Genomic DNA, 21,309 nt, shown 5'->3' on the forward strand with positions numbered 1-21,309 from the left:
TTGATTCCAAGACTTATCAGAGACATTCAGAGGTCAGCCAAGCAAGAAGAGCAATTAACTCAGGTTACTAATTTGCTGAAATGCCTTGGCCTTAGAGGAATTGGGACTTATGATTAGAATATGGGAAGACATTATTTATCAATAATTAAATTAGAATTTATTTGGCATATAGTCAATCATCTCTCTATACTGTACCCAAAATTGTTATCAACCCAGGTCACTTGGTTATGTACCAATGTGCTGGGTTTGATATTAACTGCTTGCTGAGGATGTATTTCTTCTCTCCTGATACAGATCATGGGTTAACAGAAAACCATAAGGTATTGAGAAGAAAGAAGGGAAAACATACAGTATGCACATTGTTGTTAAAACTAGAAAGTTCTTAAAAGAGATTGTATGTGAGAAAATGAGGAAATAAAGGTAAAACTTTTCCAACTGTGAAAAAATAAATATATAAATAAAGATAACCTGAGCTGACTCAATGCCAGAGTGTGTGAACTGCACTTCTCCAAGTCTTCTTTCAAAGATTCCACATGACCTTTTTTGATTTCAAACATAGCTGAAGTTAGAATTAGCCAATTTATTTCATATTCTTAAAGATGGAGATTGGTTTAGGATTTCTTAAGTTACAAGTTGAATTTCATTAATGCTTACCTGGCTATTCATCTTGATTTTTTCATATTTACTTAGGTCTAGTAGGTTGTTATACTTTTGTCAGTCTAGGTAGAGTTTTAGAAATTTCAATGTCTTCTTATGGACATAGCTTTTAATTCTAATTTCCATTCTTATTTTCATATATAATAATCTTATGGTCTTTGTCCTTCATCATTATTTCATTATTTTCCTTTGATTTCATTTGGACTTCATTTTATAAAGTGTTTATTAAGGAGTCTTTGTAGTATTTATTTAAAACTGTGCCATATTTGCTTGGTTGGAGATTGTCTTAGTTAAGGTTTTACTGCAGGGAACAGACACCATCAGCAAGACAACTCTTATAAAGGGCAACAATTAATTGGGGCTAGCTTACAGGTTCAGAGGTTCAGTCTATTATCATCAAGGCATGCAGTATCAGGCAGGCAAGGGGCTGGAGGAGCTGAGAGTTCCACCGCCTGTTCTGAAAGCACCTAGGAGAAGACTGGCTTCTAGGCATCTAGGACAAGGGTCTTAAAGCCCATGCCCACAGTGACACACCTACTCCAACAAGGCCACACCTACTCTAACAAGGCCACAACTCCTAATACTGCCACTCCCTAGGCCAAGCATATTCAAACGACCACAGAGTTGTAGATCAGTTTATCAGTGTTGCCCACAACTGATGTGATATTGCCTATAACCCCAGCATTAAGAATACAGAGGGGCAACGATGAGCTTAAGTATGTTTTGTTCTACAAGAAAATTGAGGTGAGCCTAAGCTTCATTAGATCATGTATGTAAAACAAAAATATCCATCTCCTAGTTCTTTGAGCTGGGAATCTTTGTTTTTCTCTATTCCTATTAACTTTAGATTTGGTCTTTTCATTGTGTCCTGAATTTTCTTGATGTTTTGGATTAGGAGTATTTTATGTTTTGAATTTTCTTTGATAGTTGTGCCAATCTCTTCTACTGTATCTTCTACACCTGAGATTCTCTCGTCTATCTCTTCTCTTCTGTGTGTAATACTTACATCTGTAATTCCTGACCTCTTTTCTAGGTTTTCCATTTCTAGGTTTGCTTCCATTTGAGTTTTCTTGATTGTTTCTACTTCTACCCTTAGGTCTTAGATTGCTTTATTCAATTTCTTCACCTTTTTGCCTGTGTTTTCCTGTATTTCTTTCAGTGAGTTATTGGGATTCTCCTTAAAGGACTCTATTACCTTCATTGGACAGGATTTTAGGGCAGATCCTTGATTTTCAGGTGTGTTGTTGTATTCAGGGCTTGTTTGGTGGGAGAACTGGATTCTGATGATTCTCATGTGTTTTGGCTTCTGGTGTTTATGGTCTTGAGCTCACCATCTGGTTATCCCTGGTGTTTGTTGGTCTGAATGAGGGTATGGAGTCTGCCTTTTTTGTACCTGGTTGCTTCAGGTGCCCTGGTAGGCCTGTGGCCCTGACTGTAACTGACCACCTGTGGGGCCTTCAAACTGGGCGCTCTTCACAGAGGCAGAAAAACTGCTGATCTGTTGCCCTGGCTGCAATAACAAACTACAACTTTGTTAATCTTGTACTTATTTTTTTTCCCTGATATTTATCTAGAGGTGCTACTAATTGCTTGAAAAAAAATGCTCAAATTCTTGGCTACCCTTGTCATGTTTTGATGTTCAGTTGTATCAGAATGCATTTTATTTATATAAATTCTTAATTGTTTAGAACATATTGAAGATTATACTTCTAATGGGTAATATAGTTTCTTTTTTATGGCCAATAGTGATTTATTTGTCTCTGATTATTTTGTTTCCTTTAGTATTTATGTTACATGATACTGGTACCTAAACTCATTTTTTTAAAATTATTTTCTTTGTATTTGTTCATGGAAGAAGGCATTGATACTAGAACCACATGCATGCTAGTAAATTGATCTACCATTGATCTATATTGCCAGCCCCCTTGCTCTATTTACATATATGTCAATATAGTATATTTTTCCCTAATCCTCTAAATTTCAACCAGTCAAAATGACAAAATTTGGATTGAGTTCATTTATAACAGAACATATCTAATTTACACTGTTTTTCTGCTCAGAACCTCAGAAATTTTACTGTTGTCTTTAGATGACATACATACAAGGGACCTATCACTAATAATATCTAATATTTTATTATATTCATGTTTCCTATTGTATGTGTTATCACTTTTATTTCTGTTCTTGTTTTGTTTATTTGTTGAGTTTTTGTTCTTTCTTTGCAGTTACACCCTTTTAAAAACACTTATTAGATTTTAAAGATTTTGCATGTATCATTTTTCAGATTGTTTCACATATTAAAATGTACATTTGGCTTATAATAACTTATTCTCCACCATGAATAATTGTATAATTCTCCTACCATCTCTCCTCATTTTTCCCCAAATTTTAAGATTTTTAAACCAGATAGTACTATGAATTTTATGATAATAATATAATATGAAACACTTGTAATGAATAATAGTCTCTTTTATGAGTAACATTATCTTTCTATTGTTTTTATTTCAATTTCTCCTAGAATAATATAGTTAATTCTCTTATTCTTTGCCTGAGAAAGACTTAACAAACATCACAGTTTTGTTGTATATGGATGTTGTTGATTGTTAGTGTTTACCTTTCAAAACAGGGAAAGTTTCTCCCATTCTTTCCTTCTGATTTTGATCATTTCCAAAGAGAAATTCATTACATTCTTCTAAAAGTAAGTAATAATTTATACTAGAATCCTTTAATGATTTTTTCTCCCTTTCTTGGTATAATTAACTATGTTATGACTAGCCGTATACTTTCATAAATTTCTGGCATGGTACGTTCTCATTATTTTTATACCTTCAGCTTTCTGTCTTTTGCCATATTTGTGTAGTGTTCAGTCTTCATTTACGCAATAATGAATAAATAGTCTCCATACTCTCTTAGTCCCCTCTCTATGAGACTGTGATATTAGGAACATGTGAGTTTTTGATTCATTGTTTAACCTTTAATTCTTGTCTACAGTTTCATGAAGCTTTTCATTGTCTATTTTCATTGATTATTTCATTTTATATTTCTTTTCTTCACAGTGTATTGATCTCTCTGACTTCATCTTTCTGATTATGTACAATATGCCTGTCACTACTCTGTTAAGCCAGTCTACTGGCCATTTGGTAGTTCTGTCACTTTTTCAGTTCTATATATTTATTTTGTTTGACTGCCTTTTTGACTTATTTATTAGTTTGATCATTTCCTGTTCTGCCTTATTTTTAGAAGCTGGAATGCTCTCACAAAACCTTTTTGTTAGGACCTTGAAGAAATGGACTCCTATGGCTTGATATCCATTCTGAGGACTGTTCTTTTGAAAACTAGGACCTATATATTCTTTTTCTACACTGCAAGACAATGCATAACTACCACTGCCTTGGTCTTCTTCGTGGTGCTCAAAGTTAACCTTAGTTTATATTGCTCATGCAGCATTTTAGAATTTTATTAGAATGTCATTCACTTACACTGTCCACAGTATTTAGATCGATCATTTGAAGGAATTGTGGGGGATAGGCCTAATTTTCTTATTTGTATAAAACTCATTTATAATAAAATACAACATATAAAAAAAAAGGCAGGGATTTCTTATAGTGGCTACAGAGTTGAGTAAAAAAAAAAAAAAAAAAAAAAAAAAAGTTTCATTTTCTCCCTGAAGGACTTTATGAACTATACTCATAAGGAAAATATTTTTGGGTCATATCAAGTCACATGGACTACTGTAGGCAATAGTACAAGCATATCACAGTATTATCCCAGAGAAACAAGAAGGTAGAATCAGCTCTGATTATTACATAAAACTTTTAATGCTTAACAAATCTTCCTTTTACAAGTAAAATTATTAATTATATTTGAAATCTGAGACATGAAAGAATAGTGTTTTAGACGTTTTTATAAGTCTTGATTTTTTTGTGTTTTGCAAATTGTATCTTGTATCTTGGATATTCTAAGTTTTTATAGTTGTTGTTTGTTTTGGGGCTTCTAGTGTATTTTTAGAAGCTGTTGGTAGGAGTTCCTCTATGAAGGTAGTGAATCTGTGGGATTTCCTTGATTCAACAGGCCAAGTGTGGAGCATTCTTTGTTGAGAATGTCTCTATTCTATTGGTCTTTGGGTAAGTCTATGAGACATTTTCTTGGTTAATGATTGATATGTGAGGGCCCATCACTGTGGGTAATCTCATCAGTAGTCGGGTAAAAAAGTCGTCTACACATATAAAAAGGAGGCTTTTAGGCTGTATTTTAAAAAAGTAGCTGAGCAAGCCATGGGACAGATAGTGGTGTAAATAAAAATGTCCACTATAGACTCATATATATGAATATTGGGTCACCAGAAAGTGGCAGTGAGTTTAAATACTAGAATGAATATGAGAATGTGTGGTTTCAGAGGAGGAAGTGGATGTGTCAACAAGGTGGGGCTTTGAGTTTTCAAGAACCCATATAATGTTTGAAATGTTACTCATGGGTCTTTGATGAAGACTTTGGTCCGCAGTACAATGCTTATAGATAGTACAATATACACTCTGAAAAGTGAATGATCCCTGTGGGTTTTAATCAATGAGTCTATCGATTGACAGTTGTTTATGCAAGGGGTGAGAAACTCGGTAAGGTCTTTTGGAACTACTCTTGGAAGTTTTTATTATCTTATTCCCTTCCTGTGTTTATTAAGGAATTTAGAGGTTTTTTTTTAATTGATTTTCAGTTCTTATTAGGCTTTAGTTTATTTTTTAGCGTTTTACTGTTTTGCTAGTTACATCCATTTTCTATGAATTTCATTATATTTTATATTATATTTTACTTTCCAATTATCTTAATAATTCCTCCCCTACAAGAACCAGACTGATTCCAACAAAACTTTTCCTCCAAACTTCCCTTCTCTTCTCCCCTTTGTTACAACTCATTCAAATCAATTCTGTTCCCCATAAACTCTTGGACATGGGGCTACCACTATAGCATGGCCAACCTATCACCTTCAAAGTCCAAACATTTAATAAAAACTGACTCTCCATCCCTCATCGACTATCCCTGCCTTCTCAAATAAAGATGAGATATAGTGAGACCCTCCCACTCCATGATGGAAGGCAGACTGGCTTGATTTTGTACACACAGACCCAGTTTCTCAATAACCTCTGTAACTTACAAGATTGTCACACTTTCTTCCTTGAGAGTTCCTAAGAATCACCTCCTGCACTTCTTACCTCTTTCTGTGAGTATGTGTGTATGAATGTGTGTGCCTATATTATAGATGTGCCCTTTTATATACCAGCCAACACATAGTGGGGTTTTGCAATCAACTGCTGGTCCTATCCCACAAAAGAAAATATAACTTAATGCAGACTTGCTGTGACTAAGTACCAGATAGAAATTGGAGATGTCTAGAATTCTTCAGAGTTGATTGTAGTGTAGGTGACATTTGGATTTCTGACCTAAACTTCTGGCTCCATCCTATGAGTTTAAGATGCAGGGATGAGGGATCAAGACGCTGAACTTGCAGTGCATTTTTCTTCTTCTTTAACTCATATTTATAAAAGCTCCTGGGGGTGTTGATGCTGTTGGCCAGAACATTGTCCTTTTGGAAGCTTATAGACAAACATATCCTTGAAGAGATAGATTGATCCTATTACTTTGTGTCACATAGAGAATGCTGTGTTGAAATGGGTTTGAAATGTTAGTCATGGGTCTTTGAGGATGACTTTGGTCAACAGTACAATGCTCATAGATAGTACAATATACACTCTGAGAAGTGAATGGTCCTTGTGAGCTTTAATCAATGAGTCAATCGATTGATGGTTGTGTATGCAAGGGGTGAGAAACTCGGTAAGGTGTTTTGAAACTAGTCTTGGAAGATTTTATTGTCTTATTCCCTTCCTGTGTTGATCCTTTCTGGCTGCCAATAAGTTGACCTATTGTGCTCCTTCATGCCCCTTTCTTATTCATGTGAGCATGGACCTGTCTTCCATTTATGATGTTATATATCTTGTAACAGTGATTGACATGAATGTCACTCATTAGTGACACTGACCTCTCAGGTCCAGAGGAACCACACCTTAATTCTTTAAGCTTTTTTCTAGAAGTTGCATGCTAAGAATAGATCAAATGTTACCAAGTATTTTTACCTGGAAGATTCAGCCACTGTATCTGTTGTCTTAGAGAATCAAGAACATTTCTGCTTCCTGCACTGGTTCTTTCACAGAATGCATTACTATGTTTATAGTTTTCAATATCATATGAAGTAGCATAAAAAGAGGGAAAAATGGAAATAAGGAAGGGGGGATTGTGTTTAGAATCATTAAATTAAATACTTAAATAAATCAATGGATTTTTTAGTACATAAATTATGCATCAATAAAGCTGATGAAAAGTCTTGGCCAACTGTGATGCTTTGCATTTAATTTGGTATTTTTCATAACTCCTGTGATGTGGCTCTTAATAGTAGTGGGTTTTATTATAAATGAATCAGACATCAATATAACCATGAAGGGATAAAACTCTGTTCACTCTGGAGAAATAAATCAAATAAAATTCACTGGATTTCTTGATGAGGAGTCTTCTTGCCATAGGTGAGTTGGAAGGAAGTTGTGATTGGGGTGGACAGATTGGGGTGTCCCCCAGTATTTTTAACACACACTAGAAAGTGGGGGTTGTGAGGCTATAGGAAATATTTGTTTCTTGTCACCTATTATTTGGTATGCTTGCTGGTGAAGGTAGTTACCCTTCCCTTCTGTCATGCAGGGAAGTGGGTCTATGCAGAGACAGAAGAGGAAGATGGTGTTGTTATGTTTGTGTGGGTTATGGAGTAAGATAAACATTACTGGTCTGGGACTTTATTTATCCCCAACTTGACAATCTACAGTCACATGAGAAGAGAGAGCAATTGAATAATTGTCTCTTTTCTATTGGTCTTTGGGTAAGTCTATGGGACATTTTCTTGGTTAATGATTGATATGGGAGGGCACATCAATGTGGGTAATCTCATCAGTAGTCAGGTAAAAAAGTCATCTACATGTATGAAAGGGAGGCTTTTAGGCTGTATTTTTAAAAAGTAGCTGAGCAAGCCATAGCCAATATGGTGGTGTGAATATGAATGTCCCCTATAGACTCATATATATGAATATAAGGTCACCGGGCACTGGCAGTGAGTTCAAATACTAGAATGAATAAGAGAATATGTGGTATCAGGGGAGGAAGTTGTTGTGTCAACAAGGTGGGGCTTTGAGTTTTCAAGAACCCATATAATAGCAGAATCTCTCTGTCCCTGTCTCTGTCTCTGTCTCTGTCTCTGTCTCTGTCTCTCTGTCTAAGTCTCTGTCTCTGTCTCTCTGTCTCTCTCTGTCTCTCTCTGTCTGTCTCTGTCTGTCTGTCTCTGTCTCTCTCTGTCTCTGTCTCTGTCTCTCTCTCTCTCTCTCTGTCTCTCTGTCTCTGTCTCTGTCTCTGTCTCTGTCTCTCTCTCTCTGTCTCTCTCTGTCTCTGTCTCTGTCTCTCTATGTCTCTGTCTGTCTCTCTCTGTCTCTGTCTGTCTCTGTCTGTCTGTCTCTGTCTCTCTCTGTCTGTCTGTCTGTCTGTCTGTCTGTCTGTCTGTCTCTCTCTCTCTCTCTCTCTCTCTCTCTCTCTCTCTCTCTCTCTCTCTCTCTCTCTCTCTCTCTCTCTCTCAGGCTGCCTAAGAATCAATAGTTCTCTATTGCTTCAGTTCTGTGCTCCCTGCCATGATGATTGACCAAAGTTCTGACACTGTATCCCATCGTCCAAATAAATGCTTTATTTTCTAATAATAGCCTTAATCATTGTGTCACTTCACAGCAATAGAACAGTGACTAAGACAGGGTCAAGCCAATAAACAGTCTTTCCTCTTATCACTTCTAGTTCTTATTTTTGGCTTCCTGGGAGATAGTCTGTAACCTGTAAGCAACTAACCCTTTTATTCCTAAGTTATTTTTGATTGGAGTATTCTTTATGGTGAGAAAGTAGCCAACTAAAACAATTACTTGTCAGATAGGTACATGAGTACATCTTACCTTTAAATTAAAATAAAACGCTTATACATTATTGTGTGTGGTTATAGGATAATTGACAGTGATACTATTTGATATTTAGCTTCTGTAAGAATCTGTCCTACTTACTGTTTCTATTGTTGTAAGGATACACCAGGTCCATAAAGGAAACTACATAGAAAAGGTTTTATTCAGTTTATACTTCCACATTGCTGTTTATCACCAAAGAATTTGGGACAGCACCTGAAACAACACAGGATCATGGAGACAGGAGCTCATGCATAGGCTATGGAGTGGTGATGCTTATTGACTTGCTCCTGAAATCTTGCTTTTGTAAAGAGCCCAGGACTACCAGTACAAGGATTTCACCATGCACAATGGACTGGGCAGTCTCCCACCAATTAAGTAAATGCTTAGGAGTTAGATCTTACGGAGTCATTTTCTCAATTTAGGCTCCTCCTCTTTAAAGACTCTAGATCTTGTCAAGTTGCTATGAAACCAGTGTGGCAGACTGAATGTAGTTGGCCTATGAGGAGGTGTGGACTTGATGGAGTAGGTGTGTCCTTGATGGAGGAAGCATATCATTCTGGGTCTTTAAAGCTCTGTCCAGTGTGGAAGAGACCCTCCTCCTCGATGCATACAAAACAAAACTTTTCTCCTGGCTGCAATTGGATCAAGAAGCATAACTCTCAGATTCCACTCCACCACCATGTCTGACAAGACACTGTCCTGTTTCCTGCCTTGATGATGGTGGATTGAACATCTGAACATGTAATGAAATGTTGAAAAGCCCTCATGAAATATTGTCCCTTATGAGCGGCCTTGATCATGGAGGCTATTGAAATGAATGAAACCCTAACTAAGACAACCAGCTAGTACAGAAACTCTCCCAGATATCAAAATTAATCAATAATAGAGAGTATTTTCAAGTCATGCAGCATAAAAACATATTCAAGAGAGAAAAAAAAGCAATGAATGAGTACATGATAAGCCTCCCTCAAAGAGATACTCTTTGAGTGCAGATGTGGCCAAGGCAGACCCCAATGAAGCTCAAGGGCTCCTCAGGAGAAGTGACCTACGAAGTGGGCAACCTCATAGCATTTGAAACCCATGACAAACAACATAGGAAAGATGTCAGCACAAATGCATTCGATACACCTTCTATGTTTTCTGAGAAGGAGGACACAGACAAGTAAAAGACTGGAATTTCAAGGGGATAGACAGGCTGAAGTAGCACATAGATATGTAGATAGTAATATGTTTGGAGGAGAGTCAGGTGGAACAGACCAATGTGGGAGCTTTTTGATGGTCATCTGGGCATTCATCACAGACATCCAAAAGATCACAGGATACATCAGAGGCAAAGAGTGCTCAGGGAAGGAACACAGGATCTATTCAACACCTGAAATTACCTAACAGCATACTCATTTTATTTTCTGAATTACTTATTTGAACTGAACATAAAAAAGATCATGGTGTTTATGATGTTTTAGGGAGACTCATATATATACTCTTAGATTTGGATTCTCTAGTTATTCTGGTAAAATATACTCTAAGAAACACACACACACACACACACACACAACATCCTTCTGTAATGACTGGCTGGCTATTTGTTAAGAAACAAAAGAAGCCAATGTGGATATGGCACAATTTTGACTATGTAAATGAACTTTCTATTCTTCCTGAGTCTCCTGCTTCATTTTGTGAGAATTCCTTCTTTGAATTTATTTATCCCTCCGTGTCCTCTACTCCTTTGTGTGTCCATTGTTCTTTTTAAATTTCTCTATCAATTTGATCTTTCTTACCTTCATCGTGGTGTCTTTTCTGCATGTAAATAATGTATTTCTTAACATAGATATCTTTATGGGATTAGAGAGATGACTCTAAATCCAGAAGACTGGATTTGGTTTCTTGAATTCATATCCAAGGCTCACAATCACCATTAATGGCAGCTCCAGGGGACCTAACAACTCATATCTCTGTGGTCACCTGCACTCAAAAGCACATGTCCTAACCTCACACATATAAGAAAAGATAAAAATATTAAAAAGAGAGACAAGTTTCACTAGACTTCATTATTCAAATGATACCTGAGACTCTCTAATTGCTGAATCTGTTTGGCTCATTTTTATGAGTTACTCCTTATGTTCCAAGGCCAAATTCCTTTTATGTGTCACTCTTTCACCAACTTTGTTTCTTCCTCAGGCATCATACCAGAGATTCTACTGATGTTATATCCTTCTCTCCTACTTAATAGACATCCTTCTTTTGCTGCGATCCCTGCTCCACCACATCCCATATCCAATTCCAGTCCTCCATACAGAGCAGAGATACTAAGTCCTATTAATTTTACCATGTGTGATATCAGATGTATATACTGTTCTTCCACCATAGCCCATCTCTTCCACCAAAGTCTTCACTCACAGCATGTCATATCACACGTTTTAAATTTTAGAGCAAAACAAATTTTATTGGCAATCATACTGGGTTTGTCAAAGACACTTAGGTAGACAACACAGGAAAACAAACATTTTTTTCCTATTCTACAAGTTTATGGGCTTGTACTTTTGTGATTTTTTCACCTTTAGGAGTCTTTGACACCAGATTATAAACATAGATCTGGAGATCACCATGAAACTTGATAAAGTACACAGAAGGATTGGCAAGAATTTGGTAAACAACCTTTCCAAGATTTTTGGAACCATCCTCTCTGGTGTATTGCACCCAGTTTCCTATTAAGAAGTCACTGTTATCATTTGATGTCACCTCAGCATGAGGAGTCTCTGGAATGATGTCAAGGTTACCTTCATCGTAGTCATCCAGGAGCTGATAAATGTAGAGGACCGGATCCTTCTTGTAGCTAATGTAAAACCAGTCCTTCATGACTGGCACCTGGGCTAGCACCATCCCATTCCAGTTTTCCTCAGAGCCATGCTTTCCCTCAAATTTGTGTTGCACCGCTCTGCCAACCAGGCTTCTGGTGAGGTGGGCATCCCTTATCTGAGGAAATACTACATTGTGAGGCAAGACCTTAAGATTTAAAATCCTCTCATCACTGTGGAGCTCCTGTCCATAGACGTTGTCAATACCGTCATACTTCAGCAAATAAAGAGAAGGGTTTGTTGGCAGTTGATCTAGAACTATGGCCTTCCAATGGCGGACAGGTTCATTACCTTCCTTCCAACTGTGAGAAATTCTGCAGCCGACAATAATTCTCAAGGTCTGGGATGAAGGCATCCTCCTCCTCTACTTTTTGAGGGATGTCATGCTCAGCCTCTTCAGAGGTATTGTCTTCTAAATGGCTGTAGAACTGGTGTAGTAGGCCACAGCAACCCTGGTCCACTGTCTTGTGACTATCATTCTTTTTCAATCATCATACTTGGCCATTGTCTGGGTTTGAAGATCTTGCCTGTTAAAACCAGAAACAATGCTGTTGCCTCTGTCATAACTATGAGATCCTAAAGGGCAATGGGTGTGGGGTGCGAGAAAATGCTGGACCAAGGCTCTTCTTTAAGAGAATTTCTGGGTAGGTGAAGAAGGCTATGCTAATCAGGTGTGTGCTTCTAAAGTCAATTTTATCAAAATAAGAAGTTCATAAGCCAGCCATTATGGTGCATGCATTTATTCCCAGCACTCAGGAGGCAAGGTCTGGCATTTTTCTGAGTTAGAGGCCAACCTGGTCTACAAAGTTAGATCCAGGGCAGCCAGTGATATACAGAGTATTCCTGTTTCAAAAAGAACAAAAACAACAAAACAAAAAAAAAAAACAAAAAAAAAAAAAACAAAGAAAAAATAACAAAAAATGAACAAAGAAAACAAACGAATGAAAAGAAAATTTAATAGGACATGGTCATGAGCTAAGTCTTTAATCCCAGATTTCAAGGGGCAGTGGGAGGCTGACCTTTGTGACATCAAGGTTAGCCTGGTCTGACAGCCATAGCTACACACAGAGAAACTCAAAATAAAATTAAACAAACAAATAAACCAACAAACAAGGGATTCAAGGAAATGAACATAGGGAAATTAACAAGTAATTCTCTAGAGCTCAGAATAACATACTCAGATAAACATTTCTTCAGCCCTGAACTAATTTTCCTCTGCTGAGGAAACTTTCCTTAAATGGGTAGGTCAGTGTGGAAGTTGGTATGTCTGTTGACCCCAAGGATCAAGCAGAATAGAATTAAAAAATGAGCCAGAGTGGTCACAATACGTCTCTTGTATTTGCATGTTCTGAGCTAGGTGGCTATATTCACAAACATCTACATAGGGACAGAGCACACAACTGGGCTTCTGTATTTTGTCTCCAGACCCAGTCTCAGGCATATTATTGAAGTCATTGCATCTCCGACTTCAACAAGATCTCAACAAGTCCATGCCATATCAGCCATTTAGAAGTAATTCCTTCTATAATGCACATGGACAAAGGGGAGTTTTGGCATATTAGTGGAATTGTGAAGGAGATATTGTGAGCAAGGTTAATAAACTCAGGAGATCAAATATCCTATAAAACCCACCCTCCTAGATCCCAAACGTGGGAGAAATTAGAATATACAGTTACTCACTGTAGGAGGGAAAACATATAGCCTTAAGGAGCCATGAGAGTCCAAGATACTCCAAAATGTACATACCCCAAACAAATGTCCTGGTTTTCAAGATTCTGTCTTCTGAACCAGGCCAGGCACCAAAAGCCTCTGGAACAACTTTATGGGTCAGGAGCTGACCTGGCTTTCACACACCACTGTGAAGATACTGAACCCAGCTTCAAGGAATTCTAGTGTCTCCAAGTGGAATAGATGTGCAAACTCTGACCAGTGCTCTGTGACATCACCCTATCTCAGCTTACATCATAGAACCCCTATCAGGCTGGTTCCTTCTGGAGTTACACTCAGAAACATTGAGCATCTAGAATTTACTTTTTCATATGGCCTCCTAGAAATCCAAAATAAATCCCTACAAAAATGGCCTGATTACCTGATTCACATTCTGCCCAAGTAGATTCACTCTTGTATCATTTTTATTGTGTATTTGTTTGTTTGTTTGTTTGTTTATTCGTTTTTTTGGGGGGGGTTGTTTTTATTTTCCTTCTGTGAAAGTCTTCAGTGTCTGACATACCAACATTCTTGGTGGTTATTTTCCCTGTACCAATCTTTCCCTTGGTTATCTTTAAGCTGTCCTTGGAATCAGAAATGTTGCCAGACTCTTGAGGAAACACACTGGATAGCACACTATTCATTTTATCAAAACTCACAGTTAGTGGAAGACAATTTTTTATTCAAAGAAAGCTAGAATTTGACAGGATTGAATACCTTGTATTGAAGCCAATGGCAATCATGAATTATGGATTCTTTGCAAAGTGCAAGGAAATCACAGTCCTTGGGCCTGCTTACAAATTTGAGATAAACTTAAAACAACCCGATATCTAACAGTAACATTTTAAAGCTCTTTAAAATTTACCACCATTTCTAGTTACAAGGAATTTCATAGATTGAATGCAGTAAAACAGGATGAAATAGATAATGTAATTTTACTTTTGAAATATGGGTTGACAGAATACTGGACACAGGTAAGTATGAAATTTACTTACAAATTAGAGGGCACTTTAATTGTTCATGCCACATAGATCTTCACTTCTTCAAAAAAAATCTTTTTCAGTCTCCTCCACTGACCCTACCACACTGTACATCCTCTTCATAGTGGATGACACTAACTAATTAGTTAGACTCTTCCAGCTCAGCCATCAACAAAAGATCATTCCTTACAGATGTGGCCACATGTCAGTGTGATGGGGGCAGTCTTCATCTGAGGTACTATCTTCCCAGTGATTTTCGTTCCAATAATAATCTAAGGAGGACCACTAAACATCCATATTATCAATGTTGATTGTTATACTGTGTGAAATAGACAAGCTATGGAGGAAATATAGATGTCAACCACACAATGAATTTCTTAAAATGAGAGTGAGTGTGAGTGAGAGAGAGAGAGAGAGACAGAGACAGAGACAGAGAGACAGAGAGACAGAGAGAGACAGAGACAGAGAGACAGAGAGACACAGAGAGACCATGAACAAGGCATAAGGGAGAACAGCTGTCCAATCACTTCCGCTGGATTCTAAGGCTATTTTATTCAGAGTCTTCTTTAGCGTTCTGTTCATCCTCTCTACCTGCCCTGAACTCTGGAGTCTGTATGCACAATGTATTTTCTAATTTGTCCCCAGTTGCCTGGCAAATCCCTGACTTACCAGGGAGAGGAAGGCAGGTCCGTTGTCTGACCCCATTACCTTAGGTATCCCAAAGAGGTGAAGGATTTCTTCAAGTATCTTCTGGACCACTACATTAGCCATTTCTTTCTTGGTGGGGAACCCTTCGACTCATCCCGAGAAGGTGTCTATAAAAACTAGGAGATATTTATTTCCATACCTAGCTGGTTTCACCTCAGTGAAGTCACTTTCCCAGTAGGCTCCAGGCCTGTCTACTCGCAGTTGTTTTCCTTCCTGGAGACTGCTAGACTCAGCATTGGTAAGTGCACAAGCAAGCAGTTTTTTATTATCTCCTCCACAATTCTCTTTAATCCAGGAATGTAATAGGGGGACTTACTAACCAATTTTAGTATTTTTTTAGTTCCTAAATGAGTCAGATGGTGTATGTTAGCTATGTAATCTCACCACTCTTCTTCTGTGAGGGTTCTTCCATTTATTTCCTCAGCAGCGGGCTGTTGGGTTCTCATCACCAGAGTCATTGGCCCTTGGGCTGCTTTTTTAGCTTCGTGGTCTGCCATTTGATTTCCCTTTTCAAAGGGCCCAGTTCCCTTCTGGTGTCCTGGGCAATGGATAATTGCCACCAAACGGGGCAGATGAACAGCTTCTAATAAGCTGAGAATTTCTTCTTTATTTTTGATATCTTTTCTGGCAGACGTCAGCAGTCCACGGTGTCGGTAAATTGCTCCATGACTATGAGCCTTGGCAAAAGCATACCGGCTGTCAGTATAGACATTAAGAGTCCTTCCTTCTGCCACTTTAAGGCTTGAATTAGTGCAATTATTTCCCCTTTTTGAGCTGATATACCCTCCGGCAGGCTGCTGGCCCATATGACAGACTTTCCATCCACTACTGCTGCCCCAGCCCTCTGCTTACCTTCTACTACAAAGCTGCTTCCGTCCATGAACCAAGTCATCGCTCCTGGCCAAGGTTGGTCTGTGAGGTCTGGCCAGATTCCAGTCTCTTCTGTCAGTATTTCTTCACACTTATGTGCAGGGGTCTCGTCAGCCTCAGGTAGTAAGAAGGCAGTGTTGAGAATGGCTGGGGGTGCGAAACTTACTCGCTCTGTTAGCAATAGGTTCTGGTAAAGCGTCATTCGGTCATTGGTCATCCAGCGGTCCGGTGGTTGCCTGACGATGCTCTCAAGAGAGTGTGGGGACACTATTGTAACATTCTGGTCCATAGTCAGTTTGTCAGCATCTCTTAATAGCACAGCCGTGGCTGCTATCGCTCGCAGGCAGGAGGGCCATCCACTGGCCACAGAGTCCAGTTTCTTTGATAAGTAGGCTACCAGGCACTTCCATGGTCCCAAAACCCGGGTAAGGACTCCCCTTGCCACTCCATTTCTTTCATCAATGTATAGGGTGAAAAGTTTGTTTAAATCTGGCAGGGCCAATGCCAAAGCCTGCAGCAGTGCCTTTTTGAGAGTTTCAAAGGCTAGCTGATGTTCCCTGGTCCAGGTGAATTCCCCTTTCTCTTTGGCTAGTGGATAGAAGAGAGCTGCCAGTGAGGCAAATCCGGAATCCAGAGTCTGCAAAACCCGGCAGTCCCCAGGAACTCTCTTACCTGGCAAGCAGTGGTTAGGGCCGGGATCTGCATAACAGCTTGTTTTCTGGCTTCTGTGAGCCATCGTTGTCAATCTCTCAGGACATATCCTAGGTAGGTCCCTTCTATCTGGCATAACTGAGCCTTTTTAGCAGAGGCCCGATAGCCCAGCTTACATTACTCGCCCAGGAGGTTATGGGTCCCAATTTCACAGTCCTCACGTGTTTCTGCAGCTAGGAGCAGGTCATCTACATATTGCAGAAGAGTCATCTGTGGGTTATTGGCTTGGAAAAGAGCAAGATCTCGGTGTAGGGCTTCATCGAACAAGGTGGGTGAGTTCTTGAATCCCTGAGGCAGCCTCGTCCATGTGAGCTGTCTGGCGTGTCCACTCTCAGAGACTCACCATTTTAAAGAGAACTAGGTCTGGTTGTTGGTGTGTAACCTCAAACAGAAAAAAGCGTCTTTAAGATCCAGGACTGTGTACCATGTACGACCAGGTGGCAAGGTGCTGAGGAGGTTATACGGATTTGGCATCATGGGGTGTATGTCCTGAACTCTCTTATTGACTTCTCTAAGGTCCTGGACTGGACAGTAGTCACTGGTCCCTGGTTTTTTTACTGAAAGTAAAGGAGTGTTCCAAGGGGATTTGCATGGGACCAAAATGCCTTGTTGCAGCATTTTGTTGATTTGGGGGCATATACCCTCTTGAGCTTCTCTGAACATGGGATATTGTCAGACCCCTATAGGAGTGGCCCTGGACTTAAGTTCAATCACCACGGGGGGGACCAGTTTTGCCATCCCCACTCCTCCCGTCTATGCCCACGTCTGAGGGTATCGATTCAACCAGTCCTGTAATCTCTCATGGGGCTTTACTTTATTTTGGTAAAGTCGATATTCCTCTCCTAGTTGTAAAGACAGCTCTAGAGTCTGGGGCACTTTTATTCCGCAGAAAACTTCCGGTCGATGAGAGGTGAAAGTTATTTGTGCTTTTAACTTGGTTACTAAGTCTCTCCCCAATAAAGGCATAGGGCACTCTGGAATGACTAGAAACGAGTGAGTTACTCGATTTCGCCCTATGTCTACTACTTGGGATGTGGTCCATGGATACATTTTTTGTCCCGTGGCCCCAATCACCAAAGTTTTTTCATTTTTTTTTTTCACTTTTCCTAGAGGAGTTTTGAGTACTGAAAATTTGGCTCCCATGTCGACTAGAAAATCCTCAGGGGTCCCCTCCACTTCTAAGGTTACCCTAGGCTAGGGGAGGGGGTCTGAGCCCCTTTCCCCCTAGTCTTCACCTTCTCCAAGAGAAAGCACCTTTACCTCTTGTTTTTTTTTTTGTTTGTTTGTTTTTTGTTTTTTTTTTCGGACAGTTGCTCTTCCAGTGGCCCATTTCCTTGCAATATGCGCATTGGTTCCTTTCCAGGCGCTGCCCTCCTTCTCGGGGTCTCCTTGGTCCCTGCTGTCTTTTGTCTCCCAGGTTTCCTGACTGTCTACCTCTTCTTCCTTTATATCTTTCTCCTACTGCGGCCAGGATCCTAGTCAAAACCTTTTCTTGCATCCTGTCTCTCCTATCCTCATCCTCTCTTTTCTCTCTTTTCTCTCTATCTAACTTTTCATCTTCTGTTTCTCTCCTATGATACACTTTCTCTGCCTCTCTAACTGCACATCCCTTATGGTGTAATCCTGCAAGCCCTCAATTTGCTGTAACTTCTTCGTAATGTCAGAAGCCAACTGGCCAATGAAGGCCATAATTACTGAGGCCCTTTGACCCTTACATGGGGTCGAATGGGGTATATATCCTATAAGCATCCATGAGCCTTTTGAGGAAGACTGAAGGGGGCTTACTCGCTCCCTGCATAACCTCTCTTACCTTGGCCAGATTCGTGGGCTGCCGGAGAGCACCTCTGAGACCCGCCACTAGGACCCAGCGATAATTGGACAGTTGTTCCCTACCTGGTGCCATATTATAATCCAATCGTGGCAGGGTTAGCGGGAATCCTTCATCTATTTCAGCTGGAGTTTGGATAGGGCGCCCAGCCTCGTCTGGGACGTTTTTCCGAGCCTCGAGGAGAATTCTCTCTCTCTCCTCGGTTGTGAATAGAGTCTGCAGAAGCTGCTGGCAGTCATCCCAGGTCGGCCGGTGTGAATAGATTAATGATTCAACCAAACCAGTGTGTCCTGCAGGGTTCTCTGAAAAAGGGGGGTGATTAGCTTTCCAGTTATAAAGGACAGAAGAGGAAAAAGGCCAATACTGTAGGGGCTGTAGACTGTTCAGATCAGCAGGGGGAGCCCCAATAGCCCTGAGGTGGAGTGCCACGGTTGAATCCTCAGGCCCCTCAGGGGTGACTCCTTGCCGGCTCCTTGTTCCTGTGGAGGGACCCCCTCCTCCGGCCGGGGCCTGAGGCAGGGGTCCCGAGGGAGCTGAAGGTTGGGGCTGGGGAGCATATGGTGGGAGTTGAGGGGTGTCAGGCCACTCAGGGGGTTCTTCAATCTCTGGATAGATCTTGGGGGGTTTCATCACTGGTGTGCTGTGATCAAAATCTCCCCTGCGCAGTGGTTTTGGTTTCTCTTTCTCACCATTTTCTCAGATGGCTAGAATCTTGGTGCCAGGGCGGAGAGGTCAGATGAATGGGCGAACCCACGGGGGTGGGTAGCGTGCCAAGTCCTCCCATACTGTGATGTACGGTTGCTTTTTCTGGATACGACCCTGGCCCCTCCTGAAAAACAATGGCCTTCACAGCCCTTATGGTGGGTAAGTAAAAAGTTCCTTCTGCTGGCCAACCTACTCCAAAAACAGGCCATTCCGAGGAATAGAAAGTCATCCATGGCTTTTTCTTCACTGTTACTGACAAATTTCGTCCTCTAGCCCTAACGTCCATTCAATGGTCCTTAGTCAAAGATAAAGAAGTAGACACAGTCTGTCCCATAGTGAAGAATAAGAATAAACATAACACAATGACAGAGACAGAACACTAAGACATCCAAACACACCCGTCCGCATCTGGACTTATACAACCAGCCAAATGCTACCTCTGACGGAGTGGGATTCCGCGTCCACTCGTCTGGCAGGAAGTGCACTCACTCTTCTTCACTCTGCCAGGCAACAGCCAGGTCCTCCTGACTGTTCTGTACCCTGGGCACTCCATGGACTCCCTCGGAATATCTTCCAGGGGTGCAGCCTGTGGGGAAATAGACCGACCTCTTCCCAAAGCCACTAGGGTCCTTATGGTCCTCAGTGGCAGCTCCCAGAATACAGAATACCAGAACTGGTAACACAGGTGGGGCTCAAACCCACAATCTCAGAACTGAAAAACTAAGACACAAATTCAGCAGTGCCACACTTAGACACTTAGACAACAGACAACATAACAAGACTCACACAAACAAACGTACCTCCAAGGGGTCCTTCGGGGTTCCTGGGTGTCACACAGATCTCTTTGGTACCTCCAAATGAAAGAACCTACTGGGGAAACCCCCACTCAACTCCCGATTCAGCATGCACCCAAGAATCACGAATAGAACACAATGCCTTGATGTAACAACACGAGGTATTTTAATGGTGGAACTCCGGGTCAAAACGCATCTCACACAGGAGACAGTTGATTTGACCACGAGGCTTGGAAGCTAGGGGTTTTTATAGAAAAGTAGTGGGGCTGGGGGAGGAATTGGCACGGTTTCATATGATTGGTCCATTTAAACATTAGCAGCCTGAGTTCAGAGAGGGGGGTGGGGGAAATAGGGTGGTGATGGGCCTGCCTTGGCATGTCCTGGTCTGTTCTGCTATGTTCTCAGCCCCAGGTTTCAAAGCTCACAAACAACACTTTGGGCTATTTGACATACATTACATGAATCACAGGTCTCAAGTTTTATTTCCTTTCAGATGCAGACAATAATCTTGTACAACATCTGGCTTTTGAGAATGCTAATTCGGCTTGTAAGGCAGTCCTGCCTGGTAAGATTAGGGACAAAGATCTTAATGAGATGATTCATCTTTGTCGTGTTCCTTTACAAGATGTCCAAGACAGTCAATCTTGCAATCGGTGCAGCTCTTCAACCTCTTATGGCAATAGGCAAGGCTCTTCAGCAAGCTGGCCTACAAACTAGTTTTTTTAAGTGTGGCCAGCCTGGACAATTTGCATGAAAGTGTCCCACTGTGCCCTCCCTTAAAGGTGCTCCAGCACAACCTACTGACCATTCTTTTCGGCCTACATGGCCTTATTTTCTTTGTCCACGCTGCAAAAACCGCCAGCATTGGGTAAACACTTGCAGAGCTCAGACAGATGCATCTGGGAATCCCCTGCCTCCCATTCAGGGAAATGGATATGGGGGACAGACCAAGTCCCAAAAACCATCGCATTTCTTCCAGACACGGGGTACAGCCAGCAGACAAATCAGCCACTGGTCACTCCAGAGCCATCATGGGCAGAGCAGGACTGAACTTGTGTTCTGCCACCAGTGCAAATTTAACACCTGAGCATGGCGTTTATATCCTCGCTATGGGGTCTATGGCCCTCCTTCACCTGATACTTATTATTATTATTATTATTATTATTATTATTATTATTATATATTAGGGCGTGCTTCTGCCACTTTGAAAGGACTTACTGTCCATCCCTCAGTAGTAGATAATTACTACACTGGAGAAATTAAAATTTTAGTTAGTGCTTCTCAAGGACCAATTTCTGTATCAAAGGGCAACGTTTAGCACAAGCCTTGCCTCTACCTTTAGATACTGCTGATCCAGCAATGGGCACACATTGTGGTTCTTCACAGCCAGGGTCATCAGATCTGTATTGGGTACAAGCAATTACCAAAGATTGCCCTACACTCTGCCTTGAGATAAATGGCAAGAGC

The sequence above is a fragment of the Mus caroli genome, unplaced genomic scaffold, assembly GCF_978045245.1.
Source record: "Mus caroli unplaced genomic scaffold, Mus_caroli_1 scaffold_22, whole genome shotgun sequence".
Classification (NCBI taxonomy): Eukaryota; Metazoa; Chordata; class Mammalia; order Rodentia; family Muridae; genus Mus; species Mus caroli.